A 17,451-nucleotide genomic window follows, 5' to 3' on the forward strand; every position below is an offset into this window, starting at 1 on the left:
GTCCAAGGGCTGCACTTTTGAGTACAAGATAATAGATGACGTTTGAAGTCATGAGAATGGAGAGGATCACCCAGGAAGATTGCATGGAGCAGGAGTTTTAATCCTGGAGAGGTGAGATTTCAGAGATTATTTATTCAGCCTCCCAAATGATGGTTTTCCTTCCTTTACTTCCCCTTATTTAAAAATTCATTTATTTTTCTTTTACATCTCAAATATTTTCATTAGAGTAGCATTTTACTTTTTCTCTGAATCAAAGTCCTGGAAGAAGGCAGAATTCTACTCAATGATACAACTCAAAGATACAACAATGAAGTGCATTTAATAAAGGAAGTGCTTGCACAGCTGTAGGCAAAGGTAAGGAACCAAAAAGGTATAGTAAGGTTCCAAGAAACTGGCAACACTGGGATGTACAGAGAGTGCTGGCACCAGGACAAAGATCACAGTCCATGGCAGAACCACTGCCCAAAATGGAGGAGGGGGATTGGAAATATCCCTGTTTCTCCTACCTCTTGTCTCCCTATCGATTGAGTATAGTTGAAGCCTGTTGGCACTGGAGTGTAGATGATAGAATTTGTATAGGTGAACTTCCTGAGGCACAGAGAAGGTGGAGAAGGCAGATTAATGAACCTGAAGGGAGGAGAGAAAAGCCAATACCTTACGCACCGTCCATTCAGGCATAAAAAATACATATTCAAGCAATGTGTATTTGTCATTATCCCCACATTATATTAAGGATAATTTTCTCTATCTAGGGATTAAATAAGAGACTGTGCTATTGTGATCACTAAAATTCATCTTTGTTTATGATAACTCTGAATTTAATTGGAAAACATTAATGACAGTAAGCCAGAGTTCAGCTCTCTTTCCTCTTCTTTTGTTGCTGAATAAGAAGCAAGGAGCCCCATCTTTTTTGTGATCATGTGCTACCTAGGTTAAGCAGGAAGCTCAAGGAGATAAAGAAGCAGCATGGGTATGTCACCCCAAAAGCATTCCAGACAAGGTAGAATTCAAGTTTAAAATGTTTTGATGATTCCCAAATGAACATTTGTCCCCAAAGAGGCTTGAAATACCATGCATTGTAGTTAAGAAGAAACAAGGTATGCTTGAATCCAAGCTTCCTAATTGCTCATTTTGTGGGTTTAACCTAGATATTAAACATCATTTAGTATCATCTGTAAAAATGGGAATCTGTGGAATGGAAATAGTGCTAGTGCTTACTCCTATGGGTTATGTGAGGATTAATTGAGCTAATACATGTAAAGCCCTTATCATTGTAAATGACATTTAGAATGTTCTCAATAATTGTTTGCTTTGTTGTTATAAGATTAGTTGTCTCACATCCAATCAAAAGGAGTCTAAATTAGTGAGAAATTTAAGCACTCTGGAAATAATCAAAGACACAGAGAAAGAGGTTCTTTCATCAACTGACCTTAGTTATTAAGTGATCACTGCTGTTTCCCTAATTCTTTTCACTCTGCCACTGCATAAAACTGCTGATCTCTCAGGGCATCCAACATCTCAGATTTTCTTCTGACATGTTCATTACAATGCCATCAAAAAAAATTCATATTTTATAAGATTTTGGTCATAGAAAAATATTGATTTTTCTCTGAATTCAGTAGAATATCTTCAAAGTTCCAGAACACGTTAGATGTTATTGTTGTACTAAAAAATTTTGCAAATTATCATCTGACATAAGAGTCACAAAGTTGATTGAGATACAGATTTAAAACGCTGTCTTTTCCATAAGCTTAGACCATGAATGCGAAATTAATATAAAGATTTTCTCTCATTCAGAAAGTTCACAGATATTCCAGAAATAAAAGCTTTAAAGCACTTAGCGGCCAAGTGGACATTTGTTTTTCTCTGAGTATTATTATTCTCAGATTATTTAACCAGACAGAATTTCAACTCAGCTTGTCTCTTCCTCCTCCTCTTTTAGTATATATGTGTGAAATAAATATTTTGATTCAAAAATCTGAGAACTATGGAGAGCTGTGTGGAGATTTCTGGACCTACTAAAGATAGAGCTTCCATATGATCCAGCAATTCTACTCCTAGGTATTTATCCAAATGACACGGAAACATTAATTCCAAAGAGCACCTGCACCCCTATGTTTATAGCAGCACTGTTCACAATAGCTAAGCTTTGGAAACAACCCAAATGCCCAAAAATAGATGACTGGATCAAGAAGATGTGGTACATATACACAATGGAGTATTACTCAGCAATCAAAAAAGATAAACACATGCAGTTTGCAGCAACATGGATGGAGCTGGAAGGGATCATGCTCAGTGAAATAAGCCAGAAAGAAAAAGAAAAATACCAGATGGTCTCACTCATAGCAGGAATCTAGAAAACCTAAATAAGGGACCAGGAAAAAGACTAATTGAAGTAAAAATCAAAATCAACAAGCAACTATAAACCAGAGACACACCATGGAGAGGGGCGAGGGGGAAGGAAGAGGAGAGGAAGGACTAGGGTCAAAATAAGGGGGGGGTGCAATTGTATGGGGAATATAACCAAAATGAAAATGCATACATTGTGCAAAAATGAAAAATGATGTAAGAATTATATAAAAATAAAATATTAAAAAAAAAACAAAAAAACCCAAAAATCTGAGAACTTTTACAAAATAGAGAAAATTATTTTGACTCACTACCCTAAGGGAAGGGATTGCAGGTGGGTTTTAGTTAGTTAATAAGTTTACTTAGTTACTGCCATCATCTTTTACAATTATTTTTCTGAAATTTTATCATAAAAATTTTCAAACATATTACAAAGTAGAAATAATTTTACAGTTAATATCTGTGTACCTATAACCTAGATTCTACAACTTACATTTTACTGTATTTGTTTTAATGTGGACTTTTTAAGTGCTGTGAAAGTGTGTCTGTGGGTTAGAGACAAGAGGAACAAAATTCCCTCACCATTTCTCTACAGTCAAAATTGGAAAGATTGCAAGTCCTGCAGTGTACACTTGGTACTCAGGAAATGACACCACAAGAATCAGTTCAAAACGTCTTAGAAAATTCTGGTGTTTCTTTATAGAAGTCTCTCATAGTGGACACTGTCATGTGCTGCCCAGTGCCTCTTCAGGAATGAAGGACTCATTACCCCAACAGTTGGGATTGCCACTGGCAGTGCTCTAAAAAGTTGCTCCTTGGATATCTGCTCTCTTAAGGAATTGGCTTGCCTGAAAAATACAGTCTCACCCAAGGGCACACAGTTACTGGGGCAGCCTGAATCCAGAGACTGACTGATATTGGAGTACAGTGGTCCAGCTTCTAGTCTCAATTTAGAATACTTCTGAATAATTCAGAATAATTCTTCTCCTTGGAGTGGCTGAGACCTTCCTGGAGATTGCATTTTCTTTCCACTCCTTTCTCTGACCATTTTGCTTTCCTCTCCTTCCTCTACAGGGTTAATCTCAACAACACTCCTTAATAAACTTATGATGTGTTAATCTTCTCAGATTCTACTTTCTCAGAAACCCAGCCTGTGACAGTTATTCTCAAATAGCAGGGTGAACAAAACAAAATGATTCCTTTCTTGCTGTACACCTTTAGGAAGAAGATTTTTAGCACTGATTATTAAGTAAATTGAGCTAAAAAAATAAACTGACTATCCAAGATGACTCAAATGTACTGAATTATGAACCACAGCACAATTACAGCATTTCTGTCAAGCTAAACAGAATTGAGATTTAATTGTGACTACAAAAAGACAACTTTTTTACTTTTCATATTACAATTTACATTCTTTTTTAATAACATAAATTTTATTTTTTAACTTGTGACATGAAGATTGTTTTATGGTCTGCATAGTGAAGTTAATTTCCAATGCAAGAAAATAAATGACATGCCAAATTTGTGCATAGGTGTTTATGGGTATTTGATCCCGGGGAAATGGTCCAAGCCTTTCATTGGATTCCCAAAGGAGTTAATGACCCAAAAAAGGTTAAGAACAATTGGTATAAAGTAAAATGAGAAGCAGATATAGTATAATATACTGAACATATGGAAGGCACTCAAATACTTGCTAAATATCCAGGGAAAATTTGAGTTTGCTACTGTAGGAGTCTGAGCAGTTCTGGTCAGGGAGGAAGGCTGCTGGACGGGGGGTGGAGAGGTGGGGGTATATGGCTCTCATCACCACTGTACTGGTCTGGTGACAGGAGGTAGAGACTCCTAAGAATCCACTTCTGTAATTTGAAGATAATCTCTTTGACTTTTTGCTCATCTTTGATTCTATTCTATTTATGACATAAAAATGACTTTTTATTTTGGCTTTCTCATCCTGCAGAATTAAACTATGTTGTTTGTTTGTTTGTTTGTTTTAACCCATGACATAGAGTTTGGACTAAGTTTCTGTTTTCTCAACCAGACTCTGCTGCTCCATATATGTCCTTCTCACCTTGTGTGAGAAGGCAGGATTCCCTACCCCAGTGTTGTTTCCTAAGAGCTATTCCTCCCAGGCTGTGTTATCAAGAGAGTGGAAATAGAGGAGAATCAGGAGAAATCTAGTGTGACACTGTGAACACACAGGATAGGTAACTGTGTCAAAGAGGAAATAAAATAGAAAGTAAAAAAATTTCAGAAAGTAGTGATAATAGTAATAGTAGGAACAGCTACAACTAACAATTATTAAATGCCTAATTTTTCTTTTTTTAATTTAAGTAACATTATAGTATTATATAAGTTTCCAGCATGTAAAATTTGGAATCAACACACATATATACTGTTAAGTTTGTGTTGAAAGTCCAATTCTATCCTTAACCTTACCATCATTCCCTTCTCACTCGCTTCCTTCAGCCCATCTGGTAACCAGTAATTGGTCTTATAGCCCAAAAGTTTATTTTTGTTTGACTTACTTAATTTATTTGTTTGGTTTCTCTACATATCTCATGTGAGTGAAATTAGTCTTACTCTGTCTGGATTTTTCACTTAGCATAATATCCTTTAGATCCATTCATGTTTCTTCAAATGGCAGGGTTTTATCTTATTTTAAAATAACTGCACATTACTCTGTTGGGGAGATAGGTATTCTATCTATCTCTCACCTTTTTAAAATCTATTTGTCAATCATTGGGCACTTAGGTTTTTTTTTTTTTTTTTCAGTTTTTGTTAGTCATTTTTAAGCCCCTCTACATAGAGGATCTCATGCTTTGGAAAATTTTTAGTTGTGTGTATTATTTTATTCCCATTTAAGAGAGAAAGAAACTGGATTATAAAAAGGTTAAGTAAACTAGCCAAAGGAATATAAGAAGGGACAAGAATTGCATTTCTAAGAACCTATACTGTAAAACACCATGCTTTAAGATATTTCATGGCAAAACTATGTAGTATGCTAATATATTTTAGAAGGGAATTTATAGCTTTAAATTATTTATTCAGAAAAAATATAAAAACATTAGAAGTCTAACAAGAGTGATTAGATAAGAAAAAGAAATACAAGCCATCTAAATTAAAATGAAAGTGCATGGAAAAATAGCAAAAATTGACAAGGATGATTACAGCAAACCAAAAATTTCTGTACAGCAAAGTAAACAGTCAACAGAGTGGAAGGCAAGCTATGGAATGGGTGGAAATATTTACATATTTCCAAAATATTACATATTTCAAAAATATTTACAAAATCACATCTGATAAGAGGTTAATATAATAAAAATGTACAAGACAAGGAACTCATATAATTCAATAGATTAAAAAATTAAAAAGGGGAAAGGATTGGAATAAAAATTTCTCAAAAAAAAGATATACAAATAACCAATAGGTAGCACAGACTGTATCCTGTTCCAGTTAAAAATGCATCCTCCAGACAGTTATCTCCACCTGCCTCTCCTCAGTCTCCTCTTCTTTGTTGCCATCTATGTTGTTTTCCACTGTCCAAAGAAGTGTTCCACATCACTAATCATCAGGAAAATTTAAATCAAAACCATAATTAGATATCACTTAACACCTGTTAAAATGGCTATTTAAAAAAAACATAAAAACAAACAAATAAAAAATAAAACAAAAGCAAGTGTTAATGAGGATGCAGAGAAAAGGAATCCCTTGTACACTGTTGATAGGTATATAAACTCATATGGCCATTAAAGAAAGAAGTATAGAGTTTCTCAAAATATTAAAAACAGATGTACTTTATTATCCAGCCATCCACCTCTGGGTATATGTCCAAAGTAGTAAAATCAGCATCTCAATAAAACTTCAATGTCAAAAAAGAAAATCAGCATCTCAAAGATATGTCTTCAATAAATAAATGGCTAGTTTCTCATTCTTTCAAAAAAAAAAAAAACATATGTCTTCATTCCCATGTTCATTCCAACATTATTCACAATAACCAAGATACAGAAATAACGAAAATTCCATTTATAGATGAATAGATAAAGAAAATGTGGTGTAGACATATATACACTAGGATAATATTCAAACTTTAAAAAGAGGGAAATACTAGGTTTCTGACCAAAATGGTAAAAGAGAGATTCCTTGCTTTGCTCCCAAGAGGATTATCTAACATTTAATAAGAAGGACACTCAGAGAGTCTTTTGGGTTGTGGAGAAACTGAAACAGCTCTTTGGACAGTGGAAAACAGCATAGATGGCAACAACAAAAAGGAGACTGCAAAGAGGTGGGTGGAGATAAATTTCTGGAGGAGGCATTTTTAAATGAAATGGAATATAGTCTGTGCTGCTGTCAGCTTAGCCAGAGGTCCTGGGAGGGGAGAACTAAGTGGTGAGGAGGCACACACCCTTGACCAATGGGAAACATGTGCAAAGGACCTGTGGTGCTCCCCAGAGGCCAGGACCTGGTCAAAACAACAGAGACAGTTTTCTGGAGTGATCTCATACTCTCCTGCCCTTGGGACTGAAACTGAAAGCCTGAAATGCACTGACAGTGCACAGACTGCAGAGTCTCAGCTCTGCCACCTCAGAGAGGAGGGATATTGGTGGTGCAACAAACACAAGCTAGCACCCCCTTACCCAGCAATTGGACCTTCCAGGTCCTTCTCCACCCTATAACTCAGCAACTTCGAAAGCAGATCTCAATACTTGCAGGAGCCAACAAAGGCCAAAAAATTAAAATCAAATTAAGTAAGACCAAAGCACCATCAGCAGGATAGGTACAAATAGTTCAATCCTCCAATTCTCTAAGTATGGATTCCTAAAAAAAAAAAAAAAAACAACAAAAACTTAAAGTAGCAATATGGGCAGTCAAAAATATATAACATATTGCACTAGAGACCTCACACATGGCAACTTATGAGATCACAAAGCAGGAACAACTATCCAGAATCCAATTATAAAGACAAGGAATATTTTACCTCCCTAACTAATAGAGAGTTCAAAATTGTTGTAATAAAGAAACTACAAATGCAGAAAGGCAAGCCCAAGTGATACAAGAACATGGAAACATACAAAGAGAACATGGAAAAGCTAATCAAAGAGATAAAAAACAAAATCAGAAAAACAAATGACCTCAGAAAAAAATTAATGAGCAGAAAATAGAAATTGAAACTTTAAATTAAAAAAAAAACAGATTTGAGATGTAAAGAACTCAACTGATGAGATAAAACATTATATGAATCTATGAAAGCAGAATAAAACAAATAAAGGATTGAACTAGTAACCTTGCAGAAAGTAATGCACAAAGGATCAGGTGGGAGACAAAAGAGAAATACAAAATTAAAAACAAAAAATGAAGAAATGCTTTGAGAACTATTCTACTCCATTAGGAAAAGCAGTATAAGAATAACGGGTGTCCCTGAATGGGAGAAGAGGGGGGAACAAAGAGCTTATTAAAATAAATAATAGTTGGAAAACTTCCCAAACCTTTATTTTATTTTTTTAATAGATTTATTTATGCATATAAGAACTGGGGAACAGGCCAGAGGTGCGGGGGGTGAGAGGATTCACCAGAGACAGAGTGGGGAACAGAACAGGCAGACTGACTGAAATACACTGCTGAGGGGAGCAGTGGGCAAGTCAGGAGAGGTCTGCTGCACCATGTGGTTAGCTCCCTGGCCGGCTGGGGATCAAAATGGTGCTGCAGTGGCTGTGGATAGCTTTATAGTGCTACATCTTAACCCCTTGCACCACCAGGGAGGCCCTTCCCAAACCTTTAAAAGGAACTAAATATGCAAGGTCATGAAATTAGAATGAGACCTACACCAAAATATTATACATAATAAATAAATTACTGATAAAGATCATGTATGCCAAACCCACATCTATCATCATACTCGGTGGTAAAAATTGAAAGCTTTTTCTCTAAGATCAGGTATGAGACAGTGATGTCCACTTGCACCACTACTGTTCATAACATTGAAAGTCCTAGCTAGAGCAAATTAGGCAAGAGAAAAATGTTTTAATAATCCAATTTGGGAAAGAAAGAAAAGTACCACTAGTTGCAGATAACATGATAATATTCATAGACAATCCTGAAAAGCTTTAGAAACATTGAATGAGTATAGTTAATTGGCAGGCTATAAAATCAATATGCAAAAGTCTGTTCTATTCCTCTATGTAAGCAATGAACTAGAAGAGAAAGAAATCAAGAAAACAATACCATTTATAGACATTGGCTTCAAAGTATTAAAAATATATGTACCATATAATCCACCAGTTCCACTCCTAGATCTACCCAAAGAATTAAAAATTACTAATTCAAAGGAACATGTGCACCCCTGTGTTCATTGCAGCATTATTATAATAGTCAAGTTTGGAAACAGTTTAATTGTCCAATGGAAGATAATTGGACTGAGAAGTTATGGTATATAAACACAATGAAATGCTACTATTATAAAAACAAAAGATGAAATTCTACCATTTGCAACAACATGGATGGAGTTGGAAGGAATTAGGCTGAAAAAATGAGTCAGAGGAAAAAGGCAAATATGGGGTGACTTCACTCATGTGTGAATATAAGTACAAAGAGCTAAAGAATAGACGAATCTAAAGCCAAATAAAATCCTAGAAATTTGACTGTTAAATTTAGACTACCAGAAGAGAAGGTTGGGGATGGAAACCAAGGAAAGGTGCCTAATGGAATATGATGTAATGTAATAGGTGCTTTGGTGGAGGGCGTGATATGGTAACATGCATCTGAAGTCATGCATGTTACCTCTAAGTTATAAATCATATGTCATCTCTCGGTCATATGTCATATAAACCAATATTATCTTAATAAATATATGATACAATTTTTTAAAATTATATCCTGCCATTTAGATAACATGAATGAATTTGGAGGACATTATGCTAAGTGAAATAAGCTAGGGATAGAAAAACAGATATTGTATAAACCCACTAAACTGGTCAAACTCATTGAAGCAGAGAGTAGGATGGTATTTGTCAGTGGCTAGGGGGAGGTGAATATGGGAAGTCACTGATCAAGGAGTACTAAGTTTCATTTATTCAAAATAAATAATTCCTGGATATCTAATGTACAGCAATATGACTCTAGCTACTAGTAATTTATTGCATATTTGAAATTTTCTAAAAACTATATATCTTAAGCGTTTTCATCACACACACAAAATATGGTACTATGTGAGGTGCTAGATATGTTGAGTTTGGTGATTATTTGACAAAGTATATAGATATGTCAAAACATCAATATTTATAAATATTGATAAATATTTATAAATTAAATATATATAATTTTTTATTGTCGATTATACATCAATAAATATGGAGGAAAGAAGCATAGTAAGAGAACGTACAAGTTCTAAATTGACCCTCTTTAATAAGAACTGCTTAAGTAATACAGAATCTGTTCTGCTAATTCACTCTCTGAAAATTTCTCCAACTGCTTGTGGTTATATGCAGGGTATTTAATACATGTCATTAAAGGGAATTTCCAGTGCATTACAGGTCTCATTTAACCAGCATCATAATGCAAAGCTTTTTTGTTGTTGCTACTAATAATTAATAGACAAGAAAACACATACCCTGAAATTTTTTTCTCTAAAGCAGAGAGCTAACAATATAAGTTTCCTGCCAAAAATGAGGGTTCCCTCCACAAAAAGGGGCAGAAGAGGCCATGTTTATTCTCTTGTTTCTTAGTGTAGCTTGATTGCCTTGGTAAAGTCCTGAGATGAAACAGATTGGCAGGTACCCTGGTGTGGAGGGATGAGAGAGACCCAGAAGGGGTATACCTACATTTTTTAATCTGTAGAGAGATTTGTATATAGGAACTGGCTGTCCCTCCAAATCCCCTGGAACTAGTTGGATGCTATGAAATTGCCAGCAAGGTGTTTGATAACCATGACCAGCATGCCTAAGATTGGACTTATGTACTTTAATTCATTTCCAAAGCTGATTTTGACTCTCTGGGTCATGCTTATCGAAGTATATTGTCTCTGATCTCGACTACTATAGCAAGAAAAACTGTCTCACTTCCTCTTCCCAGACATGTGTGATAGAACTTCAACATCAGAGAGTATTATAGGGCTTTGTGGTTTTATTTGTTTATTTAATAACATTAATTATTCTCTCTAGTTCCTATTCCTAAGTAGCAGAGATTGAAACTAATTGGAGATGATCAATAGGCATAGTTCCATAAAAGTTCTTTTATCATCTTTCTATATGTTAACCATCAAAAAAATGAAGCCTTCTTTTTTCAAAACCTTGGAAAATCCAACAACAGTAATTTATTCCTTCGTGACAACTCGTGTGGGTTGAACAGGAATGACTTTTGGAACAGCTACCTCCTTGACTTTTCTTTCACACATACCTGCTCCTGAATGCATTGCAGCTTGCCAACCAAGTCATGGGTGTTGACGTTGGTGTTGGAGACAGTGTTGACCTTAGTGGCATAGGGGTTTCTAGGTATGTGACACTCAGTCAGGAATGGTAGAATTGAAGTAACTAAGGAAGTATGACCTAATAGGTTGACCTAATTGAGAGAATTAGCATTGCTAAATAACAGAAATATCTTCCTAAGTGTGAGAGTAATCCAGTTAAGCACATGTTGTACAGCAAAACCAAAACAAGCAGGACACTTTAGTTACCTACATAGAAAAAAGTCAGGGACACATTTTTCAAAGCATTAAATGGGAATTTATCTACCTAATCTCCACTAGTGTTAATAAGAACCTCATCACTCACTGCTTTCAATAGTCCTCTTAGGTGTTACACTATGAATATTTATGCAATCAAAAGTAAATTACACAGGTAAGCATAAGCCAGAGAGATAGTAGATTATAGCAAGAGCTTCCAAATATTCTTAATTCTGAGACTTAGAAGGCTCTCTCTCACTCACTCTCTCAGTCTTTTTCTGAAGGAAAATTAACTATGGAAAACTACAGTGTTACACTTAAAACTGACTGAATTAAGTTACAAAAATATAAGTATAAATATCCCTTCTGACATTGAATATAAATACCCCTTCTGACATTCTTTTTCCTTAGTGTCTCTGAGTCTTAGTTTATTCATCTGTGGAACAGGCATATTACCAGATCTCAAGATTCTTGTGGGCCTTCAATAAGATTACACAGAAAAAGTGTTTTATCATTAAAACATATATAAACTTCAGATTTTGCTATTTTATCAAAGTTATCGGTATGATTTCATCTGCTCATTTTCTTAACTCTTTTCTTCCTCCATGTGTACATTTTCCCCAATTCCCATTTTCCAAGATAACTAGTATGAGATCAATTCTTTATTCTTGTAGCCTGGGCTCACCCACTGGCTGGGTTCCTGACACTCTTTTAATTTAGTCACTCATTTAATCATATAAATATTGATTTATCTTTTTCATTAGAAATTAAATAATAATATCTAGAAGACCATTAACTTTACTCCTCAATTAGCAATAAGTCAGAAAAACATTTTGGATTCTATTTCAAGTTTAAATTTATGAGCATCTACTTATCATAGTTTGGAATAAGAGAATTATATAGTATCTACTTAAAATTTACTGTGTCAGGGCCTCCCTGGTGGTACAGGGGTTAAGTCTTAGCACTATCAAGCTATCACCAGCCACTGCAGCATGAGTTCGATCCCCGCTAGGGAGGTAACCCACATGGCACAGCAGACCTCTCCTTCTCGCCTGCTGCTCCCCTCAGCAGTGTAATTCAGTAGATCCATCTTTTCTGCTCCCCACTTGTCTCTGGTGAATCCTCTCACGCCCCGCACCTCTGGACTACACCCCAGTTCTTGTATGCATAAAAAATAAAATCTTTAAAAATTTTTTAAAAAATTCGATGTCAGTGAATAGGCCAATCTGAGAAGTAATGATTAGCAGGTCAGCACACTGTAATTTATGTGCATTAATGCTTAAAACAGGGATTCAGGAGTATGCTGCATCTCTCCTTGCGGGGAGTATTGCCATTTCTTAAGGAGAGTATTCACTGTTGATTTTGCCCTTTGCCTTTCTAATACACAAAAATACTGCCCAAACAATAATACCAGTGGGAAAAGATTAATGCTGGTGTTTTAACAGCTTCCTTGTTAAAAAAAATGTTATTTATGGGCCTCCCAGCGGTTGAGCGCTGGGTTGTGAAGCTGCCCGCTGCCTCTGCAGTGCCGGTTCGATCCCCAGCTGCTCCCCGGCCACCGGAGGAGGGTCCCACATGGCGCGCAGGCCTCTCCTGCCGCCTGCTGCTCCCCTCAGCAGGGTACTTCGGTCCTTCTGCCTGCTCTGCTCCCCGCTCTGGCTCGGTGAATTCTCTCACCCTCCCACGCTTCTGACTGTACCCAGTGCTTGTATAAATAAATCTTTAAAATAAATAAATAAATAATGTCATTTAATTGTGTCTCTAGCACAAGACTGAGCACTCAGTAGATGCTTAACAGCTACATGTGGAATGATTGAACTAAGAGACTTCCTTTATTTCTGAATATTAATTGAATTACAATCTATGTTTGAAATGAAAAAGTCAACATTTAGATACATCATCATTAGAATAATCCTAGATTGTTTAATTCTTAAACATTCCTAGTAGCTGTCCGGGGCTCAAATGTGTCCATCTCTTTATTCCATGATATTTGTTGAGGTCCTTGTTAATCCCTGCTTTCAGGAACCTTGGCTTCCTGAAGCAATCTTCCACAAATCCAATGATTAATAATTGCTGATCTCTAGAGATACATAGACAATGATCGGAATTATGAAAGTGAAAAGCAGTCCAGATAATTAAGTAACTTTCTTATAAAAATGTCCTGCTTTCAAGGGAGTTTTAAAGTTTATTTTTTTAATGTTTCTTTTGCCTTCCTTTCCCTACCTTCTACCTTTTTTTCATTTTTTAAATTTCAAATGTAGTACTTTTTCTTTTTTTTTAAAGATTTATTTATTTATGCATACAAGAATTGGGGTACAGGCCAGACGTGCAGGGGCATGAGAAGATTCACCAGAGACAGAGTGGGGAGCAGAACAGGCAGATCAACTGAAATACACTGCTGAGGGGAGCAGTGGGCGAGACAGGAGAGGTCTGCTGCACCATGTGGGTCATCTCCCTGGCGGGGGATCGAACTTGTGCTGCAGAGGCTGCAGATCACTTCACAGTGCTCTGCTTAACCTTAACCTTGTGCCATCAGGGAGGCCCCTATAATACTTTTTCTTACATTATTGTTAATTTTTGGACAATATATGGTTTCTCCCTTCAGGTGTGGATACCATAGTTCTACTACCAAAACACCCATAGTCCACATTCCCTTGTGCTCTCACCTCCAACCTGTTTTCACCCATTCCTCACCTCTTCTCTTCCCTATCCCTTTCTGGATGCCTCCTATCTATGTTCAGCTTTCAAGCTTTGTCTTTGACCCTTTGTTTGGTTTTTCTCTATTCCACATATAAGCAAAACCATCCATATTTGTCTTTTCCCTTCTGGTTTATTTCATTTAACATCAACCCTTCCAGTTGCAATGTATGTTCTTGGTTCCTTTGTCATACATTAAGTATCCATATGAAACTGGAGCCCTGCAGCACAGGGCAAAACTGGCTTTTTTCCCGTCTTAGCAGCAGGAGCATGTTGAAAAAGTGGTGGTGTTTAATGGCCTGTGCCAAAGTTGCTGCCTGTGGGCAGTTTCTTCCCCAGCTCTCAGCCCCAGAAGCCTCCTGTGGGCAGCTGCACTGTTGGCCCCACCATTGTTCAGGCTAGACAGAGGCCAGCAGTGATAGGCAGGTGGCAGTGTTTCCTCCACCGCTACATGCCCTGGCATGGCATGGTGCAGCCACTAGGAAGCAGCCACTAGGCCCCACAGCCCCTGGTTCAGGGATGCAGGGAGGAGCATGGACCCCAGTGGGCCATTTCCAGTGCTATGTCTCTCTCCAGTTGCAGATAGAAGAGAGGCCAATGGAGTTCCAGGCCAACATGACAGGCTCCCAGTGGAGCCCAGCCTGTAGCACTGCTGCAGCCTTCCTCCTCCCCCTATTTACATTGTTATATTTGGTGCCTGGACCATCAAATGGACCTATCAGGTACGAGCTATAAGCTGATTAGTATGGTGCAATCACCATAGGATTGAAAATAGTCCAATCAGACTTGTAGCTGAGCAACTCTGAAAGAGGATAGAAGGCAGGGCAGGAACCAGATTGGGACAGATACTGTTCTAGCCCAGGAGAAAAGAGGAGACTCACTCTGTTCCTGGAGTGCCAAGAAAGAAGAAAGACTTTGTTCTTGACCTCCAACAAAGAAAGAAGCATCCAGCAGCCAACCTCTGAAGGAAGAAGAGGTTTGCAGAGGTCTGACTGGCTGCCCCTGCGTCTGGCCTGCCTCTGACTCGGCCTGAAAGGAGCACCAAATGCTCCTGGCCTGGTGTCTCAAAGAGCTATTTTGTTGTGTGGGCCAACTGAACTGGTTTATTGTTTTATTCAATTTTTCCATGGATTTTTTAACGTTCTCTCTGTATTATCCTATCACTGGCAAATAACAATAGCTATATTTATTCTTTCCCAATTTGGATACCTTTTATGTCTTTTTCTTGCCTACTTGCTCTAGCAAGTACTTGCATTGAATAGTAGAGGTGAGAATGGACATCCTTGTCTTGTACCTGATCTTGATGGAAAGCTTTCAGTTTTTCTCCATTGAGAATGATGCTTCTAGCGGTGGTATTGTCATATATGGCTTTTATTATATTGAGAATTGTTACTTTTATGCCTAGTTTTTCAAGGGCTTTCATCCTAAATGGATGTTGAGCTTTATTAAATGTTTTCTTAGTGTCTATTGATATGATCATATGGTTTTAACTTAACTTTCTTGTCGTTGATGTGGTGAATTATGCTTACCAGCTTCTTTAGTTCGTGTAGTCATAAAAAATACTTAACAAGTCAATATATTTGACTGTTCTGAGAGCTTGAAACAGTAAAAGCAACATACAGTTTCTGCTCTCTGGAAGCTTATATTCCAGTAAAGAAAATGGAGTAGATGTTGGAACAGCACAGGGTGATGTATTCCCTGATCCAGATACGTGTAGGATAATGTGTGAACAAAGTAAATTGCAGGGAGGGGCCTCAATATGGCCTTATAAGAGGTGACCAGGGTAGGCCACACCTAGGGAAGTCCCAAAAGTTGCTATGCCCCTACATAAATGGACAGTAGTGTCTGGGATGGGGTAAGTCACCGCTCCTCTGAAGCTTACTGTGCTTGGAGGAGAAATCTATATGAAGAGATAAGTTCTGTAAATAAACCTTCTGAAAAAATGTTTCACTGGGAAATAGACATGCCGGTTTAAAATGTGTGCTGAGTGGTAATATAAGCATCTTAAAGACAACCAATTACCTTGTCATACAGTGTACCATCAGGTCTAAGCCTGTGTCTAATTGAGGCTGGGAAATGGAGCATACTCTAAAGCCCTAAAGAAGATTGTGACTGTGGAAAACACTTAAAATTGTAGTTGCTATGTCTAAGATAAAGTGAATTTTAAAAAGTAATGTACACATTGTGACAAATGTTCTAGTAATAATTATTAGAGTGAAAGGGTCATTGCTTTAATCATTAAAATTTTAAATATTCTATATATACAGAAAGTTAGAAATAATTATTTGTATACACCCAGAATGTGAAAATAGAGCATTTTTATATTTCTTGCATTGTTCAAATTTTTTTCTTTTTCAAGAAATAAAACATTGAAAAAGTATATAGTTGAATCCCATTGTATATTTTCATTTTCACACTCCTTCCTTCCTCTGTGGAAGTGACTACTATTCTGAATTTAGTGTTTATCATTCCCACTCATGTCTTTATATTTTCACTATAAATATGCATTTTTAAGCAATCATTTTATTTCCTGTTTTAAACTTTAAAAAAAGGCCCACTATCCATTATCATTATTAAACTTGCTTTATTGCTGTAAATAATAGATGTGGATTTATCCATGTTGATACACGTAGCTCTAGTTCATTTGTTTTAATGTCACAGAATAGAAAATATATCAAATATTAAATTTTAAGTTGCTTCTTTTTTAATGGATATTTTTAAAATTTTAACTATTTTGACACATTTGGGTCAATGTTTTGTATATTTTTCTTTGCATTCACATGCAGGAGTATGTCTAGGAAATATGCCTACAAGTAAAATTGCCAAGTATGAGGGTAGCTGTACCTTTAACAAAACCGGTATGTCTTTTCATATACCCAAGAGGAGTAGATAAGCATTCCGATACCTCCAACTTAACCAACACTTGGAATTGTCAAAACTTACAATTTTGGTAGAGCTAGAAATGAAATAGTAGGTCATTTTTAATTTGCATTTTCTAAAATAATATGTTTAAAATTGGGTATGAAAAGAGTTCTCTCAGAAAACCATATGACTAAGAATGTCCTGTGTTAATGTAACTATGCTACATATATTCCTCAGTTGATTAGCAACTCTGCTTTATTTTCAGCAGTGATTTAAGAAATAAGCATATATACCCTTACTAGTCAATTAGAAAATGCTGTGCCCTTTAAAAAATAAACATTGGATGTTTCCTATTAATGCATACCTTTAAGCAGCTAAATTGTAACTTCTAAAAAAATTCATGTAGTATAAAATAATATTGTGTGCTGAAATAAATGTGGAATGAATACAAAATTAAATTTAATATGCTTACAATGTGGATACTTTGCCTCTGGTATACCTTTAACCATTGGGACAACAGTTGGGATACTTGTTCTTTTTAATTTAATTTATGTCTGCTAAGGTAGAGAACCTTGAGATATTTTTTATGTCACAAATTTTTGTATATTGTAGCAACTTGTATGCAAAGTAATTCAATATTGTACATGGTAATTTTTTACCACTGTATAAGTACCACTTCAATTCAGTGTAATATAATTTTAATTATGAAAATAAAGCTTTTATTTACTTTCATCTGGTTTTGATTTCTTCATTTTTATTATAAGATCCTTCATAAATATTGTGTAATTCATCTGCGGTTCTACTTAGATGTCTAGGTTTACTCTAACAAATGGAAGATCAGACGGTAGCCTTATTATATGTGTTCTGTTTCTTCTCATCTTGTATGTCAT

General features: G+C 36.2%; 1 protein-coding gene across 1 annotated transcript in view; it reads left to right on the plus strand.

Annotated features, from left to right (window-relative positions):
• Nucleotides 1-17,451, plus strand: part of EYA1 (EYA transcriptional coactivator and phosphatase 1) — a 302,855-nt gene that overhangs the window by 116,323 nt on the left and 169,081 nt on the right. The gene's annotated exons all lie outside the window — the stretch shown is intronic.

Source organism: Talpa occidentalis, unplaced genomic scaffold (assembly GCF_014898055.3).
Source record: "Talpa occidentalis isolate TD23 unplaced genomic scaffold, MPIMG_talOcc4v2.1, whole genome shotgun sequence".
In the NCBI taxonomy this organism is placed as follows: Eukaryota; Metazoa; Chordata; class Mammalia; order Eulipotyphla; family Talpidae; genus Talpa; species Talpa occidentalis.